The sequence below is a fragment of the Dreissena polymorpha genome, chromosome 1 (genome assembly GCF_020536995.1).
Source record: "Dreissena polymorpha isolate Duluth1 chromosome 1, UMN_Dpol_1.0, whole genome shotgun sequence".
NCBI lineage: Eukaryota > Metazoa > Mollusca > Bivalvia > Myida > Dreissenidae > Dreissena > Dreissena polymorpha.
In genome coordinates this window covers 35,944,005-35,969,013 of record NC_068355.1, presented here as the reverse complement: position 1 = coordinate 35,969,013, position 25,009 = coordinate 35,944,005, and the positions used below count along the sequence as shown (strand labels likewise).

The following is a 25,009-nucleotide window of genomic DNA, read 5'->3' as shown; positions in this document are numbered from 1 at the left end:
ATTGTTTCCATCTGTGTACTTGTTTTGCTTCAATTCATATCTTACTCAACAGTCGCATTTCAACATGTCAAACGTTAACTAAAAAACTCTGCTACTGAAGTTTATTGTCACGCTTAACTATTAAATTATTGAAATGTATGCATATATTTTAGATGTGTAAAGGCCTCTTTATAGCAACATATGCGTAATACAATATCACTGCAGTATGTTTAATAAGATTATTTAACATTAACAGTAATTCAATATCTTGATGTTACTCTGTTTTGCAGTATACAAGTGTGCTGTGAGTCCCACAGGGGACAGGCTGTACATCACTAACTGGAAACAGAACAAGCTTCACACCCTGGCCAGGGATGGCACACTCCTGGCTACATACTCAGACCCAGCACTAGATAGCCTATATAGCCTATCTGGTCTACATGTGACCCCTGCAGGCCAGGTGCTGGTCTGTGGATACTGGTCCCACACTGTACTACAGGTGGGCTGGGAGGGAGAGAGTAAGCTGGCTAATCTTGCTACACGGGAGGATGGAGTGTGGTACCCACGGTCAGTCTGCTACAGCAGCACAATATTATCCATCATTGTGGGACAGCTGGGGGACATCCTGGTGTTCAGAGTGGAATAGTGTGTACATGTATGTATTAGTTGTTGTAATTAGTGATTAGTATTTCAATGACAATGTGTTGGTTAGCATACGAACACAGTAGTGTGTGATGTTACAATACAACATTAAGTGTGTAGTTAAAGATACAAATAATTTATGTGCACATATTGTTATCTGATTATACAATGTGAGGGGTTTTGTTGGAACATAAGATGTAATGCATATTATGTTATGTTGTCATAACGTTTGTGTCATTATGGTCCTAACATTTAGTTCTTGTAAACTGTGCATGAAAAAACAAAGCATTTCAACTGAAAATTTAATATTTCTACATATATGCACATGTACATAGCAACTGAGGCTATTTTTAGACTTTCATTTCTATAAACACCATGCCATGTAAGAAATGTATATGGATGAATACTTTTTTAATAAAATATGAAATTGTTTAAGTAATCTTTGGAGGAGTATATATTGATATTTTACGCAACGTTTACAGAAAGGTTACACTTGATGTGAGATTTATTAATTTGCCATATTTTATGATGTTGAACATGTCTTATTGATTGTTATTAAATTTATATCAGTGTGTGTGAGTCTTAAATATACATACAAGAAATACATCAAGCTATTCTGCTGCTTTAGTTGCTGCTGGGTCGGGACAACGATGCTGAGGATGTGGGGGACAAGCATGACGCAGAAGGTAAAAGTGACGCTTTGTCAGGCCTATTCTTGGCCACTTTGGGAAAAATGCAATTTTGGGATTTTGAATTTGTTTTGTGCTAAAAGTCCATTGATTTGGGAAAAACACATTTAATATAAGTTTTAATTATACTTCAAATTATAGGAATAAAATCCTATTATAATAGTTATAAACTTTGTTAGATCTAATTGAAACATAATTTAGATATAATTTTCATAAGGAACAGCATATAACACGCTTTGGGTATGGGTCCGTTAAACAGACCCATGAATACTCAAGGAAAAGTACTGCTTGTGTATTTCCTGTTTATTAAGATGAGGTGGCAAAGAATGGTATGAATTTACATAAGGTAAAATATCCTTTTAAATTGTTTGTTTATTGTAAAATCATATATATTCGTCCGCATGTTATTTCGTGGTTAAAAAAAGACTTTCATGGACGTGGTAGTTAATGCATGACTTTCTCAGTTTGGAAACAATAAATATGGAATTTGTGTAAGTTATTTTCCAGTGTGTTTGTATTTAATTTGTGGATCGTTTAACCCTTAAAATTAATAAAAAATAATGTCCCGCGAATAATAGTGTTTTTGCAGTGTATAAATAAGTGAAGTGTACGAGAATGATATGATATGATTTCACAGAAGGTAAAATGGCGTCTATTCTTGTGTATATCGTGTTTTCAGTACAACTTATTTTACTTGATGATCAATAACTCAAACCCTTTTCCAGCTCGATGCTTTATAACTTACCGATACAGACACCTCAGAAACACAACACCGCAATAATTTCTGTCATCCCCATGCAGGCCTTGAGTTTTTGTAAAGCTGTAAGATATTTAATTAAGCCTATTTGATTGGAATCTATTCCATCTAATGCCGTATAGAGTCTTATTGCGAGGAGGTGTTAAGTTTTCATTGAGTATACAGTGTTTTTTTTTTAGTCAAAACAGGCCCCGTCACAAAGGAGCATGATTTACATAAAACCACCATTTTTTCACAGGATATTATGCGTTCTTGTTAGTTTCATGGAATAAATGCGTTTTGTTTCATGGAATTAACGAGTATTGAAAAATGTAAAGAAAAATAATTAAATTGGAAAATTTGTATGGGAAAATAATTCAAACAAGCAAATTCGTTGAATTGATAGCACACGCCAATATGCTTCTGGACACAAAAGTATTATATTTGACACTCAAAACAACAATGTTTCAAGATACAAAGGGCCAAAACTCCGTTATGAACAGATGGTGTACACTGCCATTTGGCGTGCATCATCCTCTTATCCATATATATTCTCATTTCATGTTTCAATAAAATCGGCCAAAGCACTTCAAAAATATGGCTCCGGACACACAAAAAGCATTTTCAAGATACAAAGGGCCATAACTCTATTATTAACTGCTGATGTACAATGCCATTTGGCGTGGATCATCCTCTTATCCATATGCATACTCATACCAAGTTTCAATGAAATCCGTTAAAGCACTTACAAGATATGGCTCCGGACAGACGGGCGGACGGACGGAAAGACGGACGGACGGAAGGACTGACAGACAACGCAAAACAGTATCCCTCCGCCTATTGCAGGGGATAATAAAAAGTACAGAATCTCGTATTGAGCACATCTAAACTCACAAATTCGCACTGAAAGAAGCCCAAACACGTTTTAATAATATTATATTTATTCTTCGATATAGCATAAAAGAAGTTTACAGTATATTTACTGTATTCTGTTATATAAGTTAATATTATTTGCTCTTGAAAGCCCTTTATAAATTTAAGCACCGACAATGGAAGCCATATGTCTTATCAGGCATTATTATAATAATTTTCATTGTTCAAACATTTTTACGTAAAGGATCAATCTGAAGTTTGGCATGCACTGTTGAGGATAGATGAAAAATGATAAGGAAGTGCATATTTTTTGCGTTTTAAACAGTGCAGGTTGTCTTATAGGTTACATTATACTAAATAATCGTTTCATGTAGGGCTGTACTGACTAAAAAAATCATATTTTACTTGAAGCCATGTTTTACACTTTAGACTGGTGTTCTGACTTTATCTTTTGGATATATTGGAAGGGAAAGAAAAGGTGCTCAGTATTTAATCCCTGACATAAAATAAAGTTAGAGACTAAAGTACAAGTTTGACCTGAAAACAGTTACATTGCACTAGAAAATGGCCGCAAAATTTAAGGCGCAAAAGAAGTAGAGTTTGATTTGAGTAAAGTAAATGTTTGGTTTAACATGACATATCTTTTTTATTGCTTAAATCGATTCAGCTTAGAATGAACTTTCAGAAAAAGTATCGTTATGGTGGTCTCTATGTTCAAAATGTTGCATTTATTTTCTCTTTAAGTTGTTGCGTTTACATTGAATTATATAGGGAAATCATTAAGTATATTGTGGCCTTTAATAAATTTATCTTACACTAACAAGGGAGAGAACTGTCAATATGTACCAGCAGTGAGTTGTTGCCATTAAATTGTTTCATATTTATTAATTTGTAATATGTCTTACAACTTTTATGACATGATGGTTTACTTTGGAATTGTTGTCTAGTGTGAATTTAAACAGAGTTTTACACCAAAGACCTGTAAAGGCATGGTAAAAATGGTGTGTGTGTTTTTGTTACTTTGGGAATACATAAATATGAAGTTGTTGCCTTCCATTTATTATTATCCCCCGCCATAGGTGGAGGGATATTGTTTTGGCGTTGTCCGTCCGTCCGTCTTTTCGTCCATCCATTCGTACGGAGCCAAATCTTGGAAGTTCTTTAGCGGATTGCATCAAGATGATTTTCCTTTTGTTTTTGTTGTTATGCAGGAAAAACTGGCTAAAAACATCAATGAGCCACACTGTGAAAAATAGGGCTTAATGCATGTGCTTAGATTGTAGTCCCAGATTAGCCTGTGCAGTCTGCACAGGCTACTTAGGGACAACAATTACCTCTTTAAAGGTATGTTTTGTTGAAAATAAGTATCTTCTTTTGTGAAAATCCAGTATCATCAGAAAGTGTCCTCCCTGATTTGCTTATGTGGATTTCACATGCTAATCTGGGACGAAAGCTTCTAATATTGATGAGCGGCAATTTGGCTTATAAAATTACACTGAAAGTTAAGTAAGAATAATTATTATGAATTTACAGGTTATTAAAGCATTAGCCAACACTTTTAATGTTTTAATACTAAATGGTTTAATTGCATTAATTTTCATTAATTGCTATTTAGGACAAGGCACCAATGAAATGCCAAATTAGAAATTCAGATAATTATGTTTTGCTGTTGAAAACCTTCACATCCAATCAAGAGGCATATATGTAGTGTATTATACATTGTAATATAAAAATGTGTTACAAGTTCATATCCCCCAATCTAGTGTTGTTGTTTTCAGGAGAGCACCAGCATTGATATCGAGTTGGCCAACCAACAGCACCAGTCGGGCCTGCAGGAGCCCCAACACAAAACAATCCTTTCCCTTCCCTGATCCCTAGCTCCTCCCACTGGACCTATGGCTTCAAATGGTCAGCATCGTTACACAAGTCTGTTCTGCAATAAATCCTCAGCACGTCAAGTTTTCACGCGCTGTTATGAACAACCGAAATGTCTGTGTCGAGATTTCCCCAAGCAAGCCCGAGTAGTTTTGTTTAGGTCTAGTGCCCGAGTAGGATGAGTGTTACAGAAGCGAGACGTTATAGCAGTACTTATGGTAACGCTAACAGTTAGTTCTCGCTGTGGACATCACAAAGAATCTCACGAAGAATGAAACGTTGAATAATTTGTTTAATTCTTTATAAGACAGCTATATATTCAGCGAGGAACGGGAGCAAATCAAGGAACAACCGAGACAATTCATTCAGAAGAATATCTGCTGTAGATAGTTAGGACAGTAGTAGCGTTACGGACTGTCCTCAGTGCACAATATATTCATGTGGTGCACCTCAGACGCAAATTCCCCCCATTATTGAAAACAAGTTGCTAAAAGTAAACACGCCCAGTTTTGCACTCCGAGCCCAAACGGCATCGCATTGAATTGAGACTAAACGAGGCTTAAAAACATGACACCAGTTTTGTTGTAAGGTACGCCCTTCGACTCTCAACCCGAAGTTTATCAGAACTCAAACTTGGCCCTTAACAATATCTGCGAAGCCGGCATATCAGCTCAGCTTCTGAGCTTCAGGTGAGACCTTACAGTGTTATTAATTTTGTCAAAGATTGGGCCTAAATTCAGCCCCATTCCTCAAAAAGTCTATAGAAAAATTAATATTTAATACTGGTTAAAATTTACAATGCAATATTTGCCAAAAAAAGTGTTTGATAGGTTGCAACAATGAGTTACTTGCATTATTAAGCTGTATAAGTTGAAACTTAGTACAATTAAAATACAAATCAAAAATTCTAAATTGTTAAGTATTTGTGTTCACGTATAACTGATTATGATTTTTATTATGCCCCCCTTCGAAGAAGAGGGGGTATATTGCTTTGCACATGTCGGTCGGTCTGTCGGTCAGTCTACCAGGTGGTTTCCGGATGATAACTCAAGAACGCTTGTTTAAATTAGAAACCGGATGTTTGCAAAGACAAAATCACTATACTGCTTTTATATCCTTATGCACACACTTTCAATGCCAGTGACTAAACTTTACATCTAAGGTCTGTCTTACAAAAACAATGGCATAAAATGTAGACATCAACTAGTATCTTGCGTAATAAGTTGTGCACATTTAAATGTGTACAGTCTCATATTTTAAGTTGTTTAGTGTCATGTTAAAAGTTTATTGTTTTACAGTTAAAGTTGCCGAATATCACATCTAAAATAATGTAGTCTTACATTTTAAGTTGTTAATTCTCACATTTAAAGTTGTAAAGTTTCACAATGAAAGTTGTTTTAGTCAAAACTATTTATGGGGAAAGTCTCGCACTTAAAATTACTGAAGTCATGCCTGTTTTTTTATATTTATTTTAATGCCCCCGGTAGGGTGGCAAAATAGCAGTTGAACTGTCTGTCAGTCCGTTTGTCTGAAAACGTTAACATAGGCCATAACTTTTGCATTATAAAAAAAAACAATTTGATATTTGGCATGCATGTGTATCCCATGGAGTTGCAAAATTTAAGTGGTAAAAGGTCAAAGTCATCCTGAAGATAAAAGGTAAAAACAGACAAATCAAATGGAAGTAACACGCTTAAAAGGGAGATAATTTATATTTATCATTTGGCAGGTACATATCATTTTTTCGGAAGTAATATTTGTAAAGGGGTATAATCAAGAACAAAAATATATAATCAAAGCGGCGCAGTAGGGGCATTGTGTATCTGACAAACACATCCCTTGTAAAAAAAAATATTACACATTGCTATGAACTGTACTTTACTATGTATTTATCGCGGTTTAAAACCCAAAATTTTCAATATTAAGTTTTTGGGGCATAACATATTGATACAACGCTATTCTGAGTTCTTATTGGTAAAACAATAATTGCAATATTCTAAATATCAATTATAGACGCAACGTTTGGCATTGAAGAGCAGGTGTGTTAAGTGTTTTGTTGCAGGGCAAATTCATTTGTCACTAAGTCTAAACCAATCGTGTTTTAGTTGACTTTCTATTTTCTTTTCAGCAAACACTATAAGCCGCCAAGATAAAAACATCGTTGAAGTGAAAGTCGATGACAATCCTGACCCCTTCGCTTAAGTAATTCAGCACAAAAACGTCTTGCGTCGGAGTAGCAAGCCTCCAAACATCTTCTCCCGTGTTGGCTACATCAACACTTTTTACAGCGGAGCCTTGGCGAGTTCGACTTCCATTTCAGCATCGATGTTGCTTAGCAACAATTCAATGCTGGGAATCGACAAATTGTTCTAGACGAGTCGCTTACACAGAAACAATCTGATCCAACAGATAGAGCATGCGTTGCGTGACTTGTCCCTTATTGCAACTTACCTCGATAAGTTGCTCTCGAATAATGTGAACCTTATGCCAGTATGCGATTGACACCATTTAACAACAGTTGTTGTTGAGAATTCCCGGGTTTGAGGTGGCAACTTTGGCGTCGGGACTCGCTCCATCTCTGTCTATGGCCCGGTCAAAGCAGCAGCAGCAGCAACAATAAGAACAACAAGTAGTATCTGAGCGGTGCTCTGGGATACGGGGCTTCATGTATGTGCTAAAAGTGTCATCCCAGAATATCCTGTGCAGATTGCACATACATAAAGTCCTATTAAAGTGTCATCCCAGAATGTCATGTGCAGACTGCACATACATCAAGTCATTTTTAAGTGTCATCCCAGATTAGCCTGTGCAGACTGCACCTACATTAAGTCCTATTAAAGTGTCATCCCAGAATATCCTGTGCAGACTGCACATACATCAAGTCCTTTTAAAGTGTCATCCCAGATTAGCCTGTGCAGACTGCACCTACATTAAGTCCTATTAAAGTGTCATCCCAGAATATCCTGTGCAGACTGCACATACATTAAGTCCTATAAAAGTGTCATCCCAGATTAGCCTGTGCAGACTGCACATACATTTAGTCCTATAAAAGTGTCATCCCAGATTAGCCTGTGCAGACTTTACATACATCAAGTCCTATTAAAGTGTCATCCCAGATTAGCCTGTGCAGACTGCGCATACATTAAGTCCTATTTTCCAAGAATGAGGCTCATATAGTTCACTTAACATCAGTCCTTTTTCTGCCTGATTGAAGAAAAGCTCCTAACATCAAATGTGAATTATTCGTTTTTAAATTGATCAAACTTGGAAAATAAATAATAAATAAAAGTTGATCTGATATCAGTTTTAGTCATAGAAGGTCAGAACATAGTTTTGTCTATTTTTGGGCCAAAATTTAAACCCTGAACCAAAAGTTTCTCCTTGCATAATTAAAATATCTGCTTAAATCGAATTGTTGAATTCTCTTTAATTTGAGTAAAAAATATTTAAATGCATTCAGCACACTTAAAAATTATTTTCTTCATTTATTTTCAATATTTAATTTAATTCCTGCATTTTATTTTAAGAGCCTGTTCCTCCTGGTCCAGGACCTTTGGACAAATGTTCAAATAGTACTACCCACAGGATGAAGCCACTCTGAATCCGGGGCTCCATACGTTCTTGGCCAGGGGCGAAGACTACCTCGTCAATAAGGTATGTTGGTAATGTAATTTACCATGTATAATGTGTAGTATTTTACTACAAATGTCAATGAAAATAGTTTGTGTGTGTTTAATATTAATAAAACTAATATATTAAGCCTATTCTTACTGCTAACTAAAACAAATCATTTATGTAATTGTAAACTATTTATAATAGCTGCCATTTGTATTGCCTTGAAAGGGCTTGGTGGGAGTGGGAGCATACAAATTTGTCCTTGTCTGTAATTCGCCCTGTCCTTCCTTTCATCCTTATTTAAGTCCCAAAGGGACATAACATGTTTGTATCAAGTGTTTAGTTTATATCTCATTTGTATGAAGATCCATCAAACATACTTTATTTCTTAAATATATTTTTAATCAAACAACATTGATTGACTTCTAATATAACTGATGCCATTATTGAGAATATTCAGAAAGGAACATTTGTTTGCTTTTGGGGTAAGACAGTCAATTATTGTTTTCAGTGGTCCTGGAGTGAGGAAGTTTACATGTTTCCGCAGGTGCTCGTAAACATATCTATTTTCTTACTTTGCTGAGAAAAAGAATTCACAGTATTACCCCAAAAGCTAACAAATTTCCCATTTAAGTTAAATTTACAAGGACTATTAACCCATTTATGCCTAGCGTCTGGAAAAAAGGCCTTGGTCAGCAGCGTATACCTGATTAATAGAATAAGTACAATAAAAAAATATTAAATGTTTAACAAGATGGTTTTCCTTCTTTTTGTTATGCAGCAAAAAATTGGCTAATAGATACAGGCTGTCAAGCGGTCATACTTTTTCCTACTTTTTCCTACTATTTCCTACTTTTTCATCAGGATCCTACTTTTTCCTATTTTTTTACCAAATCTTCCTACTATTCCTACTTTTTCATTTTCAATGGAGAATTTTTTTTTTTCAAGAGTTTATTTAGTAAACTTGCAGGACGAATGAATCTATGGCATGACTGTATCCCTGTTAATGTGCATTCATCTAGATGAGACCTGATGAAACCTGACAACCCATGCTGACTGTCTGCTAGCACCTCTTCAGGAAGCATAAATATTTATTTCTTATGTAACTTTTGAAATTATTAACAAGTTTTTTTGTTAAGTAACAATAGTGCCTTGTTTACTTCCTTAGCATTTGTACACTGCAGACTTCACTACCTTACACAGTTCCCAGTGATGCAAGAGCTGAGGGAACCCATTGTTTATTCCAGTTTTATTTTGTTTCCATTGACAACAATTTGACCAAACCTTATGCATGTTTACATGATATTGCTGTTTGGAATGTAGAGATATAGAGATACATGTATTGTATGAGTGGTTATGTAATATGGAATTTATTACACAAGTCATTTGAAAAAGATAAAATGATGCTTTGCATATTGTACAACAAGTTAGTGTATCACTAAATAAATTTGGTCTTCTGCCTAAGGATATAACATGCACAATATATTACCATTTGTATATCGATACACAGAAGACCTCTAACCACTTATTTGATGATACACAATTAGATGCTGTTCATTTTGGTGTATCTACTTCTTAATCAGGGTAGCTTTGCTGAAAATTAACATAGATACACTATAAGTGCTAAAATGCCTAGTGGGAAAACAAAGTTTTACCCTTCATGGATGGAGAAGTTGGACAACAGTGGAAAAACACTTGGATCATGGTGCAAGAGAGATACCGGCAATGAGTTTGCAAGATATTGTACTGTCTGCATGAAGTCCATCTCGTGTTGTAATTCTGGTGCTTATCAACTGATAAGTCAGGCAGATGGACAAAAACACAAGGAAAACATGAAATACATGCATGATAATTCACAAAAGCGTTTGTTTGGAAGTGCTCCAAAGCCAAGCAGCTCTCAGGGTGGTGGGGATAAATCTTTCTGTATGCAAGTACATCCATCACACGAGGAACAGATACAAAAGGCTGAAATCATCTGGGCCCTTAAGGTAGCTTCAAGTGGGTATCCATACAGAACATGTTATGGCACTCCTGCTCTGTTTCCAGCTATCTTTCCTGGACCTGTGGCTAAAAAATTAGTATTATGTATTCCTACTTTTGAGGGAAAAGTTCCTACTTTTTCCTACTTTTTTCCTTCTTTTCTTGCAAAAGTAGTTCCTATTTTTTCCTACTTTTTGAAAAAAGGTCACTTGACAACCTGTAGATAAATAAGCTGTGATGTGGAAAAATGGGGTCTTATGCTTAAATTGTTGTCACAGATTAGCCTGTGCAGCCCACACAGGCTAATCATGGACAACACTTTCCTCTTAAAGGTATTTTTCATTGAACAAATAATCCTCTTTATGAAAATCCAGTCTAGTCAGAAAGTACCCTCCCTTATAAGCTGATGTGAATTTCACATGCTTATCTGAGACGACACTTTCTAACATTAGTGATCCGCATATTGGCTTATGAAAATACATCTCTGAAAATGGAGTAAAAATAGATATAAATGAACAGATAAGTATAGCATAAGCCAACACTTTTCTTGTTTTTTATACAAAATGACTTAATTGTATTTATCTTCATGCTATTAAGGACAAGGAACCAATAAAATGCCAGATTAGAAATTCATGTTGTTGAAAACCTTCCCAGCCAGTCAAGAGGCATAATTTGTGATAGATTGTAAAATAATTTGCAACAAGTTCCTATCACCCACTGTGTTGTTGTTGTTTTCAGCAGAGCACCAGCATTGATATCGAGTTGGCCCAGCAACCGCACCAGTCCCGCCTGCAGGAGCCCCAGTCCAGAACGACCCTTCCCCTCCCTTGACTTCTAGCTCCCCTCCCTTGACCGCCTGCCTCAAAAAGTCAGCATCGTTGAACAACTCCGTTCTGCAGCAAATTCTGAGCATGATTCTGTTCTGAACAAACGCAATGCCCACGTCACGTTTTCCAAACATAAGCCTGGGTAGTTTTGTTAAGCTAGAGTTCCGCGTGGGCCTGAAAGGGACGAGTGTTACAGACACAAACAGTTATAGCAGTAGTTATGGTAACGCTAACAGTCAGTTGTTGCTGTTGGACATCACAACAAATATCATGAAGAATAAAAAATTCAATAAGTTGTTCCAATCTTTATGGGACAAACAGAAATTGAACGGAAGAAAATCAAGGAACAATAAAAGCGTAAGCTTTCCTAGTGGGATACATCTGCTGTTGATAGTTTGGACAACAGTAGGGTTGCGGACTGCCCCAGATTGTCCTCTCAGCGGCCAAAATATCATAATAGAACGGACTTTTGGCAATGTTACTGACACAGAAAGGCAATAATGACTTGGTTGTCAATACCCAGAGCACGATACATCCATGCTGACAAAGAAAGGCAGTAATGACTTGGTTGTGAACACCCAGAGCGCCATACATCCATGCTGACACAGTAAGGCAGTAATGACTTGGTTGTGAACACCCAGAGCACAATACATCCATGCTGACACAGAAAGGCAGTAATGACATGGTTGTGAACACCCAGAGCAAAATACATCCATGCTGACACAGAAAGGCAGTATGACTTGGCTGTGAACACAGAACACAATACACCCATGCTGACACAGAAAGGCAGTAATGACTTGGTTATGAACACCCAGAGCAAGATATTTCCATGCTGACACAGAAAGGCAGTAATGACTATGCTGTGAACACCTTGAGCAAGATATATCCTTGCTAACACAGAAAGGCAGTAATGACTATGCTGTGAACACCCGGAGCATAATACATCCATGCTGACACAGAAAGTTAGTAATGACTATGCTGTATACACCCGGAACACAATACATCCATGCTGACACAGAAAGGCAGTAATGACTTGGTTGTGAACACCCAGAGCACAATACATCCATGCTGACAAAGAAAGGCAGTAATGACTTGGCTATGAACACATAACACGATACACCCATGCTGACACAGAAAGGCAGTAATGACTTGGCTGTGAACACAGAGCACAATACATCCATGCTGAAACAGAAAGGCAGTCATGACTATGCTGTGAACACCCAGAGCACGATATATCCACGCATACGCAGAAAGGCAGTAATGACTATGCTGTGAACACCCAGAGCAAGATATATCCATGCTGACACAGAAAGGCAGTAATGGCTATGCTGTGAACACCCAGAGCAAGATATATGGATGCTGACACAGAAAGGCAGTAATAACTATGCTGTGAACACTCAGAGCACAATACATTCATGGTGACACAGAAAGGCAGTAATGACTTGGTTGTGAACACCCAGAGCAAGATATATCCATGCTGACACAGAAAGGCAGAAATGACTTGGCTGTGAACACAGAACACGATGCACCCATGCTGACACAGAAAGGCAGATATGACTTGGCTGTGAACACAGAGCACAATACATCCATGCTGACACAGAAAGGCAGTTATGACTTGGTTGTGAACACAGAGCACAATACATCCTTGTTGACATAGAAAGGTAGTAATGACTTTGCTGTGAACTCAGAGCACGATACATCCATGCTGACACAGAAAGGCAGTAATGACTTTGCTGTGAACTCAGAGCACAATATATCCATGCTAACACAGAAAGGCAGTAATGACTTGGATGTAAATACCCAGAGCACAATACATCCATGCTGACACAGAAAGGCAGTAATGACTTTGCTGTGAACTCAGAGCACGATACATCCATGCTGAGACAGAAAGGCAGTAATGACTTGGATGTAAACACCCAGAGCACAATACATCCATGCTGACACAGAAAGGCAGTAATGACTTTGTTGTTAACACTAAGAGATCCATACATCCATGGGGTGTGCAACAGACGCAAATTACGCCCACTATTTTGAACAAGGTGCTTAAAGTGAACACGTCTAGTTTCTGTTATGAGCACTTAGCATTCCGAGTCCAAAAGGCCTCGCATTGAATTGATGTGAGAGAAGGCTTTGAAAAATAACAGCAGTTTTGTTGTGTGGTCCAATACGCCCTTCGACTCTCAACCCGAAGAAATCAAAACTCAAACTCGTCTCTTAGCAATATCAGCAAGGCCAGCATGTCATCTCAGCTTCTTGAACTTCAGGTGAGACCTTACAGTGTTAATTATTTTGTTGAAATTGGGGCCGAAATTCAGCCCCATTCTTATCTCATAAAGTCTATATCCATGATTACTGGCTAAAGTTCTCAATTCATGGTTTCCCGGAAGAAAAAGAATGTTTTGATTGCAACATTGAGTTAATCAGAACTCAAATTCAGCCTTTGGCAATATCAGCTAGGCCAGCATATCAGCTCAGCTTCTTGAGCTTCAGGTGAGATCATACAGTGTTATTCATTTGTCGAAATTGGGGCCAAAATTGAGTCCCATACCTAATCTTAAACAGTTTATTTTTTCCATAATTACTGGCTATAGTTCTCAATTCAAGGTTTGACCCGAAACAATGTTTTAATAGGTTACAAATTGAGTTTGTTTCCTTATGCAGCTCTATAAGTTGAACCTTAGTGCAATTTATCTTGATAGCACTTATTCTCAATTTTTTAAATTATGTTTAGCAAAAACTACAACCATTTTCCCAATTTAATTCAAAACACTATGATTTTTAATTGTCCCAATCCAAAAATGGTAAAAATAAACTCTGCACAGAGCTATCCCCTAGTTATAGCACATGTTAAAGTTTTTTATCAGAATAACTGGCTTAATTATACACCCACAAACGAAGTTTAGGGGGTTTATAGAAGTGAACTTGTCTGTCGGTCTGTCTGTCGGTCCGTATTAAGTGTCCGCTCTCTAATTCAAGTAGTTTTCATCCGATCTTCACTTAACTTGGTCAGAACTTGCATCTACATGATGCCTAGGCTAAGTTCGAACATGGGCCTTGCCGGGTCAAAAACTAGGTCACGGTGTCACTTAGTGCGTTTTAAACATTCAGCATGATGTCCGCTCTCTTATTCAAGTAGTTTTCATCCGATCTTCACCAAACTTGGTTAGAAGTTGTATCTAGATGATCTTAAGGCAAAGTTCAAACATGGGCCATACCAGATAAAAAGCTAGGTCACAGGGATACTTAATACGTTTTACACATTGAACATGGTGTCCGCTCTCTATTTCAAGTAGTTTAAATCAGATCTTCACCACACTTGGTCAGAAGTTGTAACTAGATGATGTGTAGGTCAAGTTCGAACATGGGCCATGCCGGGTCAAAAACTAGGTCACGGGGTAACTTAGTGTGTTTTAAACCTCACCATGTTGTCCGCCCTCTAATTCAAATAGTGTTTATCCAATCTTCACCAAAATTGGTCAGAAGTTGTATCTTGATAATGTTTAGGTCAAGTTTGAATATGGGTCATGCCAGGTCAAAACTAGAAATGGCGCGGCAGAGGCCGACGCGTATCCCCACGCCGAATGTTTGACCTAGGTGTGCCCCAGGGTTGGTAATGGGGCCATGCATAGCTGAGATTGACCGTATTGTCATAAGAGAAATTCATCATCAATTAGAAGTGAATTGGTGTAGAAATGAAGAAGTTATAGTAAAAGGCAATTTTGGGTGGGTGTGACATATGTGGGCAGGGCGCCCCAGGGTTGGTAATTGTGCCATGCATAGTTGAGATTGACCATATTGTCATAAGAGAAGTTCAGTATCAATTTGAAGTGAATCGGTGTAGAAAAGAAGAAATTATAGTAAAAGGCAATTTTGGGTGGGTGTGGTCTATGTGGGCGGGGCCCCAGGGTTGGTAATGGGGCCATGCATAGTTGAGATTGACCGTATTGTCATAAGAGAAGTTCAATATCAATTTGAAGTGAATCGGTGTAGAAATGAAGAAATTATAGTAAAGGCAATTTTGGGTGGGTGTGGTCTATGTGGGCGGGGCCCCAGGGTTGGTTATGGGGCCATGCATAGTTGAGATTGACCCTAATGTCATAAGAGAAGTTCAGTATCAATTTGAAGTGAATCGGTGTAGAAATGAAAAAATTATAGTAAATGGAATTTTTTGGTGGGTGTGGCCTATGTGGGCAGGCACCCCAGGGTTGGGATTGGGGCCATGCATAGTTGAGATTGACCCTAATGTCATAACAAAAGTTCAGTATCAATTTGAAGTGAATCGGTGTAGAAATAAAGAAGTAAATGTAAAATAACCTAAAAAAATGAGTGATAATTTCTGACGCGGCCCCACCCCAACCGCTATAACTTTTGACCCAGGGGTCAGATCAAAATTCCAAATAGTGCAGGGTCGCACATATGCTCATAGCTACCATGTGTGTAAGTTTCAAGGTTCTAGTGCTTTTAGTGTAGGAGGAGATAGTGGCCAGGACGGACGGACGGACAGACAGACAGACGGACGGACGGCGGAGATAACCACAATATCCCCACCTTTTTTTCAAAAAGCGTGGGGATAAACATGGTCAGTTGGTCAGTTACTGCGTTTTGAACATCACAATGTTTTCTGCTCTATAATTCAAGTAGTTTTCATCCAATCTTCACCAAACTTGGTTAGAAGTTGTATGTAGATGATGTCTAGGTCAAGTTTGAATATGGGTCATGCCGGGTCAAAAACTATGTCACGGGGTATCTTAGTGAGTTTTAAACCTCACCATGTTGTCCGCTCTCGAATTAAAGTAGTTTTCATCCAATCCTCACTAAACTTGGTCACAAGTTTTATCTTAATGATCTCTAGGCCAAGTTAGAACATGGGCCATTCCGGGCCTAAAACTAGGTCACCAGGTCACTTTGTGAATTTTTAACATTCAGCATGGTGTCCGCTCTCTAATTCAAGTAGTTTACATTTGATCTTCACCAAACTTGGTCAGAAGTTTTATGGAGATGATCTTAAGGCCAAGTTAGAACATGGGCCTTTCTGGGTCAAAAACTAGGTCAAGGGGTCACTTAGCGCGTTTTAAAAATTGAGCATGGTGTCCGCTGTTTTTTTGTGAAGATAACATGCAAAATATTATGTGTCAATGCGGCATGTGGGGGTATTCGTCACGTCTGTGACAAAGCTCTAGTTTGCTTATTTCACTAAGTTTAATAACTATTTTGAACTCACATCTATTGTTTCTTATTAAATGCCATACAGTTATATTGTCTCACATTAAAAGTTGTTAAGTCTCAGGTATAAGTCATAAACTTTCACATTTAAAGGTGTGCAGACTCACATTTAAAAATGTAGATTGTAACATTTAAAGTTGTGTTGTCTCACATTTTAAATTGCTGAGTATCACATTTAAAATTATGAAGTCTCACATTTAAAGTTCTATAGTCACACAGTTAAAGGTGTACAGTCTCACATTCTAAATTGCTCAAGTAATGCCTGTTTTTGATTTACAAAAAAATAAATATAACACCTTGCTACAAACACAAAAAATTCCAATTTCAAGCTGGTGCGCGTAAAACATTGATACTACGTTATTCTGAGTTCTAATTAGTGAAAAATTAATTGCAATATTCTAAATATCAATTATAGGCACAATATTTGGCATTTAAAAAACAGGTCTGTAAGGTAAGGTGTTGCAAGGCTTATTCATGTGTCACTAAACAATCCGGTTTTAGTTTACTTTCCATTTCCTTTTCAGTGAACTTAACTAGCAAACATGACAAACGTCATTGAAGTGAAAGTCGATGACAACCCCCTTCTTGCACAAATACTACAATTGCTTAAGAAATTCAGCACAAAGACGTCTTGCGTCAGACTACCAAGCCTCCTATCAATATCTTCTCCCATGTTGGCTACATCAACACTTCCAACAGCAGAGCCTTGGTGAGTTCGACTTCCGTCTCGGCATTGATGTCGCTTAGCAACAATTGGATGATGGGCGTCGACAAATTAGGCCGGACAAGTCGCTCAAACTGAAATGATCTGATCCAACAGGTAGAGCAGGCGTTGCGTGACACATCCGTTAATTGACTGACCTAGATATGTTGTTCTCGAATAATGTGAACCTTAGGCCTGGAGAGCAGTATGCGATTGACGCCTTTCAACAACAGTTGTTCTTGGCAATTCTCAGGTTTGTGGTGGCGACTTCAGCGTCAGGACTTGCTCCATCTCTGTCTATGGCCCAGTCACAGCAGCAGCAGCAGCAACAAGAACAATAAGTAGTATCTTAGCGGTGTTCTGGGATATGGGGCTTCATGTATGTGCTTAAATTGTCATCCCAGATTAGCCTATGCAGACTGCACATACATTAAGTTCTATTAAATTGTCATCCCAGATTAGCCTGTGCAGACTGCACATACATTAAGTTCTATTAAATTGTCATCCCAGATTAGCCTGTGCAGACTGCACATACATTAAGTTCTATTAAATTGTCATCCCAGATTAGCCTGTGCAGACTGCACATACATTAAGTCCTATTAAATTGTCATCCCAGATTAGCCTGTGCAGACCGCACATACATTAAGTCCTATTAAATTGTCATCCCAGATTAGCCTGTGCAGACTGCACATACATTAAGTTCTATTAAATTGTCATCCCAGATTAGCCTGTGCAGACTGCACATACATTTAGTCCTATTAAATTGTTATCCCAGATTAGCCTGTGCAGACTGCACATACATTAAGTCCTATTAAAGTGTCATCCCAGATTAGCCTGTGCAGACTGCACGTACATAAAGTCCTATTAAAGTGTCATCTCAGATTAGCCTGTGCAGACTGCACATACATTAAGCCCTATTTTCCCAGAATGAGGCTCGTATACTTCACTTAACATCAGTATTTTATGTGCCTGAAAAGTTCCTAGCATCAAGTGGGAATTATGTGCTTTTAGATTGATCACACTTAGTAAATAAAATGCAAATAGCACTTGATCTGATATTAATTTTAATCATAGAAGGTCAGGAGTATTCAACACTTACCAGGGGTGGTATTCCAGAAGCATCTTAAGTTAAATTTTATTTTTACTCTTAAATTGGGAATTTTTCTTCAGTGTTTTATTTCATACTGCAATAGTTAGGCATCGAAAATTACATCAAAATAACATCATTATGTCAATGTTATTTGAGAGTTACCAAAAAAACATGCATGTCTTTATTGAGTAAAGAAATACAAAACATTGTATTTTTTAACTTAAGTGAAAATATTTAAGAAATGACTTAAGATGTTTCTGGAATACCACCCATGGGCATTAAGTTTTGTATATTTTCGACCGAAATCCAGCCCCTGAACCAAAAGTTTATCCTTGCAGAAAAATCTGCTTTAATAAAATTGTAAAAATTATATTTAATTTTAGAAAAATAATTATGTAAAAGCCTTCAGCTCATTTCAATTTTTTTTTCTTCATTTATTTTCAATAATTATTTAAATTTCTGGATTTTGTTTTAAAAGCCTGTTCCTACAGGAACCCAGGCAATCATAGATCAGTACCTAGCTGAACAACAGGCTGTCTGGTCAGCTGGGCCCAGGGCCCAGTGACACTTCCTGGCCCAGGACCTTGGGGCCAATGCTCAACTAGTCCTACCCGCAAGGTGGAGCCACACTGAACCTGGGGCTCCATACTTTCTTGGCCAGTGGCCAAGATAGCCTCGTCAATTAGGTAGGTTGGTAATGTAATTAATTATTTATAATGTGCAGTGTTTCACTCAAAATTTCAATTTAAACAGTTTGGGTGTGTTTAATATTGATATAACTCTATCCTGGCTGCTAACTTAAACAAATCATTTATGTAAGTGTTAAATATTTATAATAGCCGCCATTTGTATTGCCTTGAAAGGGCTCAGTGGGGGGCATACACATGTGTCCTTGTCTGTAATTCTCCCCGTCCTTCCTTTCAGCCTTCCTTATGTCCGTCCCACCTTTTTAGTGTTGCACGTTACTTAATAAATATTGGTTCCAGAGGGACACAAGATGTTTGTATCAACTGTACAATTTATAGAAGGCTATGTTTGTATCAAGTGTTTAGTTTTTATCCCATTTGTATCAAGATCCTTCAAACATAATTTATTTCTTAAATATTTTTTTACTCAAGCAACATTGATTGACTGCTTATATAATTGATGCCATTTCAGAATGCAATTAAATTATTTTGTTTACAGGGACACATTCCTGGGATGCCCTAAGGTCTTTCTATCTTTTCACAGAAGTCTTATACTCACAAGTTCAAGCCCAGTAGCAATGTCCACATTATCAAACTCTGCATCTCAATAGGTAAGTAACCCTGTTGTTGCAAACGAGTTCACTGTGACAAAGCATTCAGGAGACCCAGTCGTAATAGCCTCAACCTTTTGCTTTCACAAATACCCAATAGGTAAAATTCAATACAAACTGGGGTTTCTGCACTTCAATTAATTGACCAGTTTATCTAATCTAAGTGGGTTCAGCCACAAACTACTGTTTCTTATATAGAAATGTGTAGAAAATGCAAAAGTTTCAAGCTAAACCCTCGAATTTGCATTTTAAATTTAACATCTATAGTTACATTACAACTCAAAACCACAACAACAATAACATGAAACAATTTATCAGCAGGTACCAACATATTTGACTCTTTAAATCTTGACAAAATCAGGTTCCATATTAACTGTAAATATGGTTTTAAAACTAACATTGAATTACGAAGAGGGATCAGTGATGTTCGTAGCTTTTAGTTTAGGGGTGAACATGTCTGTCGGTCTGTCCGTATTAAGTGTTTAAATATGGGTCATGCCGGGTCAAATCATAGGTCACGGTGTCACTAAGTGCGTTTTAAACATTCAGCATGTTGTCAGCTCTTTGATTCAAGTAATTTTCATCCAATCTTCACCAAACTTAGTTTGAAGTTTAATTTAGATGATCTCTAGGCCAAGTTTGAACATTGGCCATGCCAGGCCAAAACCTAGGTCACGGGGTCACTTAGTGCGTTTAATGCATTGAGCATGATGTCCGCTCTCGCTCTCTTATTGACGAGGTTTACTTCCGATCTTCACCAAACTTGGTCAGAAGTTCAATATAGATGATCTCTAGGCCATGATTGAACACTGGCCCTTCCAGGGAGAACAAACTAGGTCACGGGGTCACTTAATGCGTTTTACACATTCAGTATGGTGTCTGCCCCCTTTTTAAGTACTTATCATCCCCTCTTCAACAAACTTGGTCGGAAACTTAATCTAGATGACCTTTGATGTTCGAATATGGGCTATTCCGGGCTAAAAACTAGGTCAAGGGGTCACGGGTGCGTTTTACACATTCAGCATGGGTTTCCCTATTTCAAATACCTTTCATCCCCTCTTCATGTGGGGGTATTCGTCACATCTGTGACAAAGCTCTAGTTTGTTTGTTATTAAGTTAATGAATGGCTTTATGAGAGAGTATCATGTGTGTTGCCAGGGTTGATACTTTACAATTTTATTGAAATGCTTATTAAGTCTTAAAAAATGTTGTCTTAATTTATACATTGCATACTAAATTGCAGAAACCCGGATAGCAAGGCGTTGAGTTTGTTCTTGAAGCATTTGCACCTTAAGCAGTCATCATTTTGATATTCTGGAATCTCCATGGTGAAGGACCCTCAGTCTGTGAACAAAATGCAGAGCGAACCTCAGGTGAGTGTTCAAGTCATGTGCATGTTGTTTTACGCCCCCAAGTTCATAGATGTATGGGTGAATGTAGATATACCTTTGTCCGTCCATACGTACATCCTGCTTTTGGATTTGTATGCATAGTCTAAACTCGAAAAGTATTGTTTCTAGTGTGATTAAACTAAACATATTTTCCATTCCATACTTTGAGCTTGCCTACTTATGTATTTTGAATTCGTTTTCTTTGACATATGTGGAATTTTGAGAAAAAAGCAAATTGTGGTTGAATGGTGGCAAACCCTTTCACTACTTCAAAAAAACAACATTTGATTCCGATGGCAAAATGTATATTCATCAAATCACAATCCAAATGATTTGGTTATAAAAAGAATACACTTCAATTAAATCATTTATTATTAATTATTATTTTATGAATAGTCTCGGGACCATCATTTTCTCGATGGATTCAAATCAGATTAGTTGTATCATTTTGAAATACCAAGTGCTCTGCGTGTTCTTTTTTTCCATCGGTATCAAAAATAAAATGAAAAACTGACAATTACAGTAACAAGTCTTTTTTTCAGATGCCTTTTGACGAAATCAAATCATCCAGTCAGAAACACAGACTGTTGCAGCAGTTGTGACCATATTGACCCCAGTCAAACCTAAGAAGCTCAGAGATAAATACTGATTTAGTTCTGCTAGTCTCTACATACTGCCTGGTTTGGTCAGCACTTACTCTGACTCTTTGAATATTATGACGGATGGAAATGAATGACCTTGTTCAGATCGAAATGGCAGAATGACACATCACAAGAATTCAAGCGGAAAGCCAGAAAGTCATGTCAATAGCCACATTTTTTATGGCACCAGCCAAGTTGTATTCAAAGACAAACAATAGTTTATGCTCTATTGTGTATGTGACCAGCCAAGTTGTATTCAAAGAAAAACAATAGTTGACGTTTTATTTTCTATGTGACCAACCAATTTGTTTGTATAGGTCCCTGGTTTAACAAAGCATTTAAAGTAATTTTAAAAGCACACATATTGCATGTCTATTCAATGTCTTTGCCTGTATTATGAAACTTTCACTACAGATATTGATCCTGATGATGGTAAATAAATGGGAAATACAATGTTATCAAAGATTTTTTAAGATTGCCAAAGCTGTTTAAATGATGCTGGTAACTGGAAAAAAAAATATTGGAATATTTTCATGTTATAAGACGAGTTTCAGTTGTCTGTTTTTAACCCGTTAATATAGATAAGCTAATTTAAAATATTTGTTCAGAAAGGTGTAAAATGATTACGCTTCAGATTTTTGTCTATCAACCTTCTGAAAACAATACTAGTCAATTGGCTCATTTGGGTCAGTATTCGATCATGAATCTTTTTTAGTAGCATACTATGTATTTCATGGGAATATAAATAAATTATGTGCAAAATTATTTAATCTACCTAAAATAATCGATTCTGTATTTACTACTAGTACTTTGTTGATGTCAGTGGATATTGTTTGTTAAATGATTTGAGTATGACTCTTGTTGAAAAGCTTTAAATGAAACTGAATTAAAAAATAAATATTTAATTTGTTTTAGAGTTTTATGAAAAATGGCAAAAGATTGTTAAGTTGTGTTCTTTTATCATATACTAACATGGTCATAAGTGTTAAAATTTGTTTTCAGACATAATAGTTTATAATGCTTTATATTTGTATATGTACATAACGACGACCAGATTGTATCCTCTTTAATCAGTGAGTAATTTAATCATGATTTCTTGATCACTGTATCAAGTGTATATGTATATTTTGCCATATATACATATAGCAACTGTAAAACAATTGTATTTTAAATGTAATGTATTCATGTATTGTTGCCATTTTTATAAGATAAACTCACTGTAAACATTAATTTGAACAAACCATTGTTATAAAAAACATTTCTTGTGTCAATGCTAAAATATGTATTAAACTGTTAAAATAATGTACAGTAACAACTTCTGAAGAGAAAAATATACTTAAGGCAATAGAAACACATTGTTATATGAAATGCTTTTTATTAAGAACACCTACTTAAAATTTGTTTAATTTTGTTTTAGATTATCTGAAAAAAAAATAGTACCATGTAATTTGAAATCAGTCAATGACAAATTAAGGGAGTGTTGCCATATGCTAACAATAGTCAAGAAATGAAATTGTCTCTATTAGTAATACAACAGAGCATTACAATTTGCTTAAACAAGAGCACCGCATAAAGGGTGCCACGCTCGGCTACGGGTGCAGTTTTGAATAAATGAAAGCTTGTTTGAATTTATTTTAGAGGTCACAGTGACTTGACCATTGACCTAGTGACCCCAAAACGGGTGTGGTGTGTAGAACTCATCAAGGTGCATCTACATATGAAGTTTGATAGTTGTAGTTGGAAGCACTTTGATTTTAGAGCGAATGTTAAGATTTTAGCACGACGCGGACGGCGGACGACACGACGATCTGTATGACAATACCTCGAGTTTTCTCCGAAAATACCGAGCTAAAAATAAAAACAAAGATGTTTGCTTTGCAATTTTTTTTAAATATACACTTATGAATGTGCTTATATTAAACGTAAACAGTATTGACATATTGCTTAAGATAAAGTTTGACATTTTATTAGTTTTGTAACAGTGTGTTTCACCTTTCACATTGACAATCCCACATTTGCTTTCAGTGGGGCCAGTTTCTGTAACTCTTCCACTACAAGTTCAGCAAATGTTTTATGACCAGATTTCCTCATATTTGGGAATGTTTATATTTAACGTTTATTGAATGCATGAAACATGTTTGTTCTGTTTTTTAATAGCTGAAAATAGCTTGATGTTTGTTAATTGTGTGCCATGTTGATCAATTGATACATAAAAAAAAACACATTTTGCGTTAATTTGTATGTGTAGCTAAACAACACATGTTACCAAATACAAATTTAATTATTTGGTAACAATATAATTATTGTGCTATATTCGTAATACCGTATGAAATGCAATATTAATTAAAATGTGTTTATATGTTTGTCTACGTCAAATAATCATTTGAATAAGTAAATATAGGGTAATGATGTCTATGGAAAGTACCCGTAGGCACGTTTCAATTGCTTGTGTACCTCATATGGATCATGAGGGTCTGTCTAAATTATTGCATGTTTTTATGCCAATGTCTGAATTGTGTAAATATCTTCAAAATCGTGAGATATTTGTTAAGAGGATTTTAATATTAAAAGATATAATAGCATCTAAACTTTAACCGGTCATCTTTTGCATTTATTTTTATGTGTTTATATTGTTTTGCTTACCAAGTTTAATATTGTCTATATTCGTGCGTAATTTTATTGTGGTTGTTTTGTTAAGACAGAGCGCATATCACTAATGCTGTTGTTTTATGTTATATGTAAATAATTAAACATGTTTATTTTGGTGATTTTGTTGTCTTTACAAATAAAATCCGCAAGGATTGTCGTTTCAATTATATATAGCTTGCCCCTATTGAACCTGGGTAAAAACGTGACCATGAGCTCATTTTGTTTTATGTTGATTGCCAATATATATATATGGAAAGAAATTGTTCAAACAATCTAAAAGATGTGTATCTTAAACCCTAGCGCTTTCGACTACACGTTTTCTTCAGGGGTGTATACAGATAAAAGTTAACGATTCCAAAATACGAATGCATAATATAACTTGTTAAAACCTGCAGCCACAGGAAACAACTTATGTGTTTTAGACTGGCGCCCGCGGTGTTTATGATATCGATGAAATTGTAACAATTGAGGTTAACTTTTTGGCTTTCAGTCTTGTTTTTTAGCTCATCTATTTTTTGAAAAAAAAATATGAGCTATTGTCATTACCTTGGCGTTGGCGTCCGGTTAAGTTTTACGTTTAGGTCCACTTTTCTCAGAAAGTATCAAAGCTATTGCATTCAAACTTGGTACACTTACTTACTATCATAAGGGGACTGGGCAGGCAAAGTTAGATAACTCTGGCGTGCATTTTGACTGAATTATGTGCCCTTTTTATACTTGGAAAATTGAAAATTTTGGTTAAGTTTTGCGTTTAGGTCCTTTTTTTTCAGAAAGTATCAATGCTATTGCATTCAAACTT

At 36.5% G+C, this 25,009-nt stretch overlaps 1 long non-coding RNA gene across 1 annotated transcript; it reads left to right on the top strand.

Moving 5' to 3' along the window:
- Window positions 1-331: 331 nt before the first annotated feature.
- LOC127876826 (uncharacterized) lies at window positions 332-24,326 on the top strand. Its single transcript, XR_008048094.1, has 12 exons — window positions 332-634; window positions 1,250-1,307; window positions 4,698-5,483; window positions 6,923-7,461; window positions 8,322-8,448; window positions 11,128-13,480; window positions 16,964-17,259; window positions 17,396-17,483; window positions 18,724-18,918; window positions 19,418-19,529; window positions 20,773-20,902; window positions 21,463-24,326. It is a non-coding gene; the product is annotated as an uncharacterized LOC127876826 (long non-coding RNA).
- The last annotated feature ends 683 nt before the right edge of the window (window positions 24,327-25,009 follow it).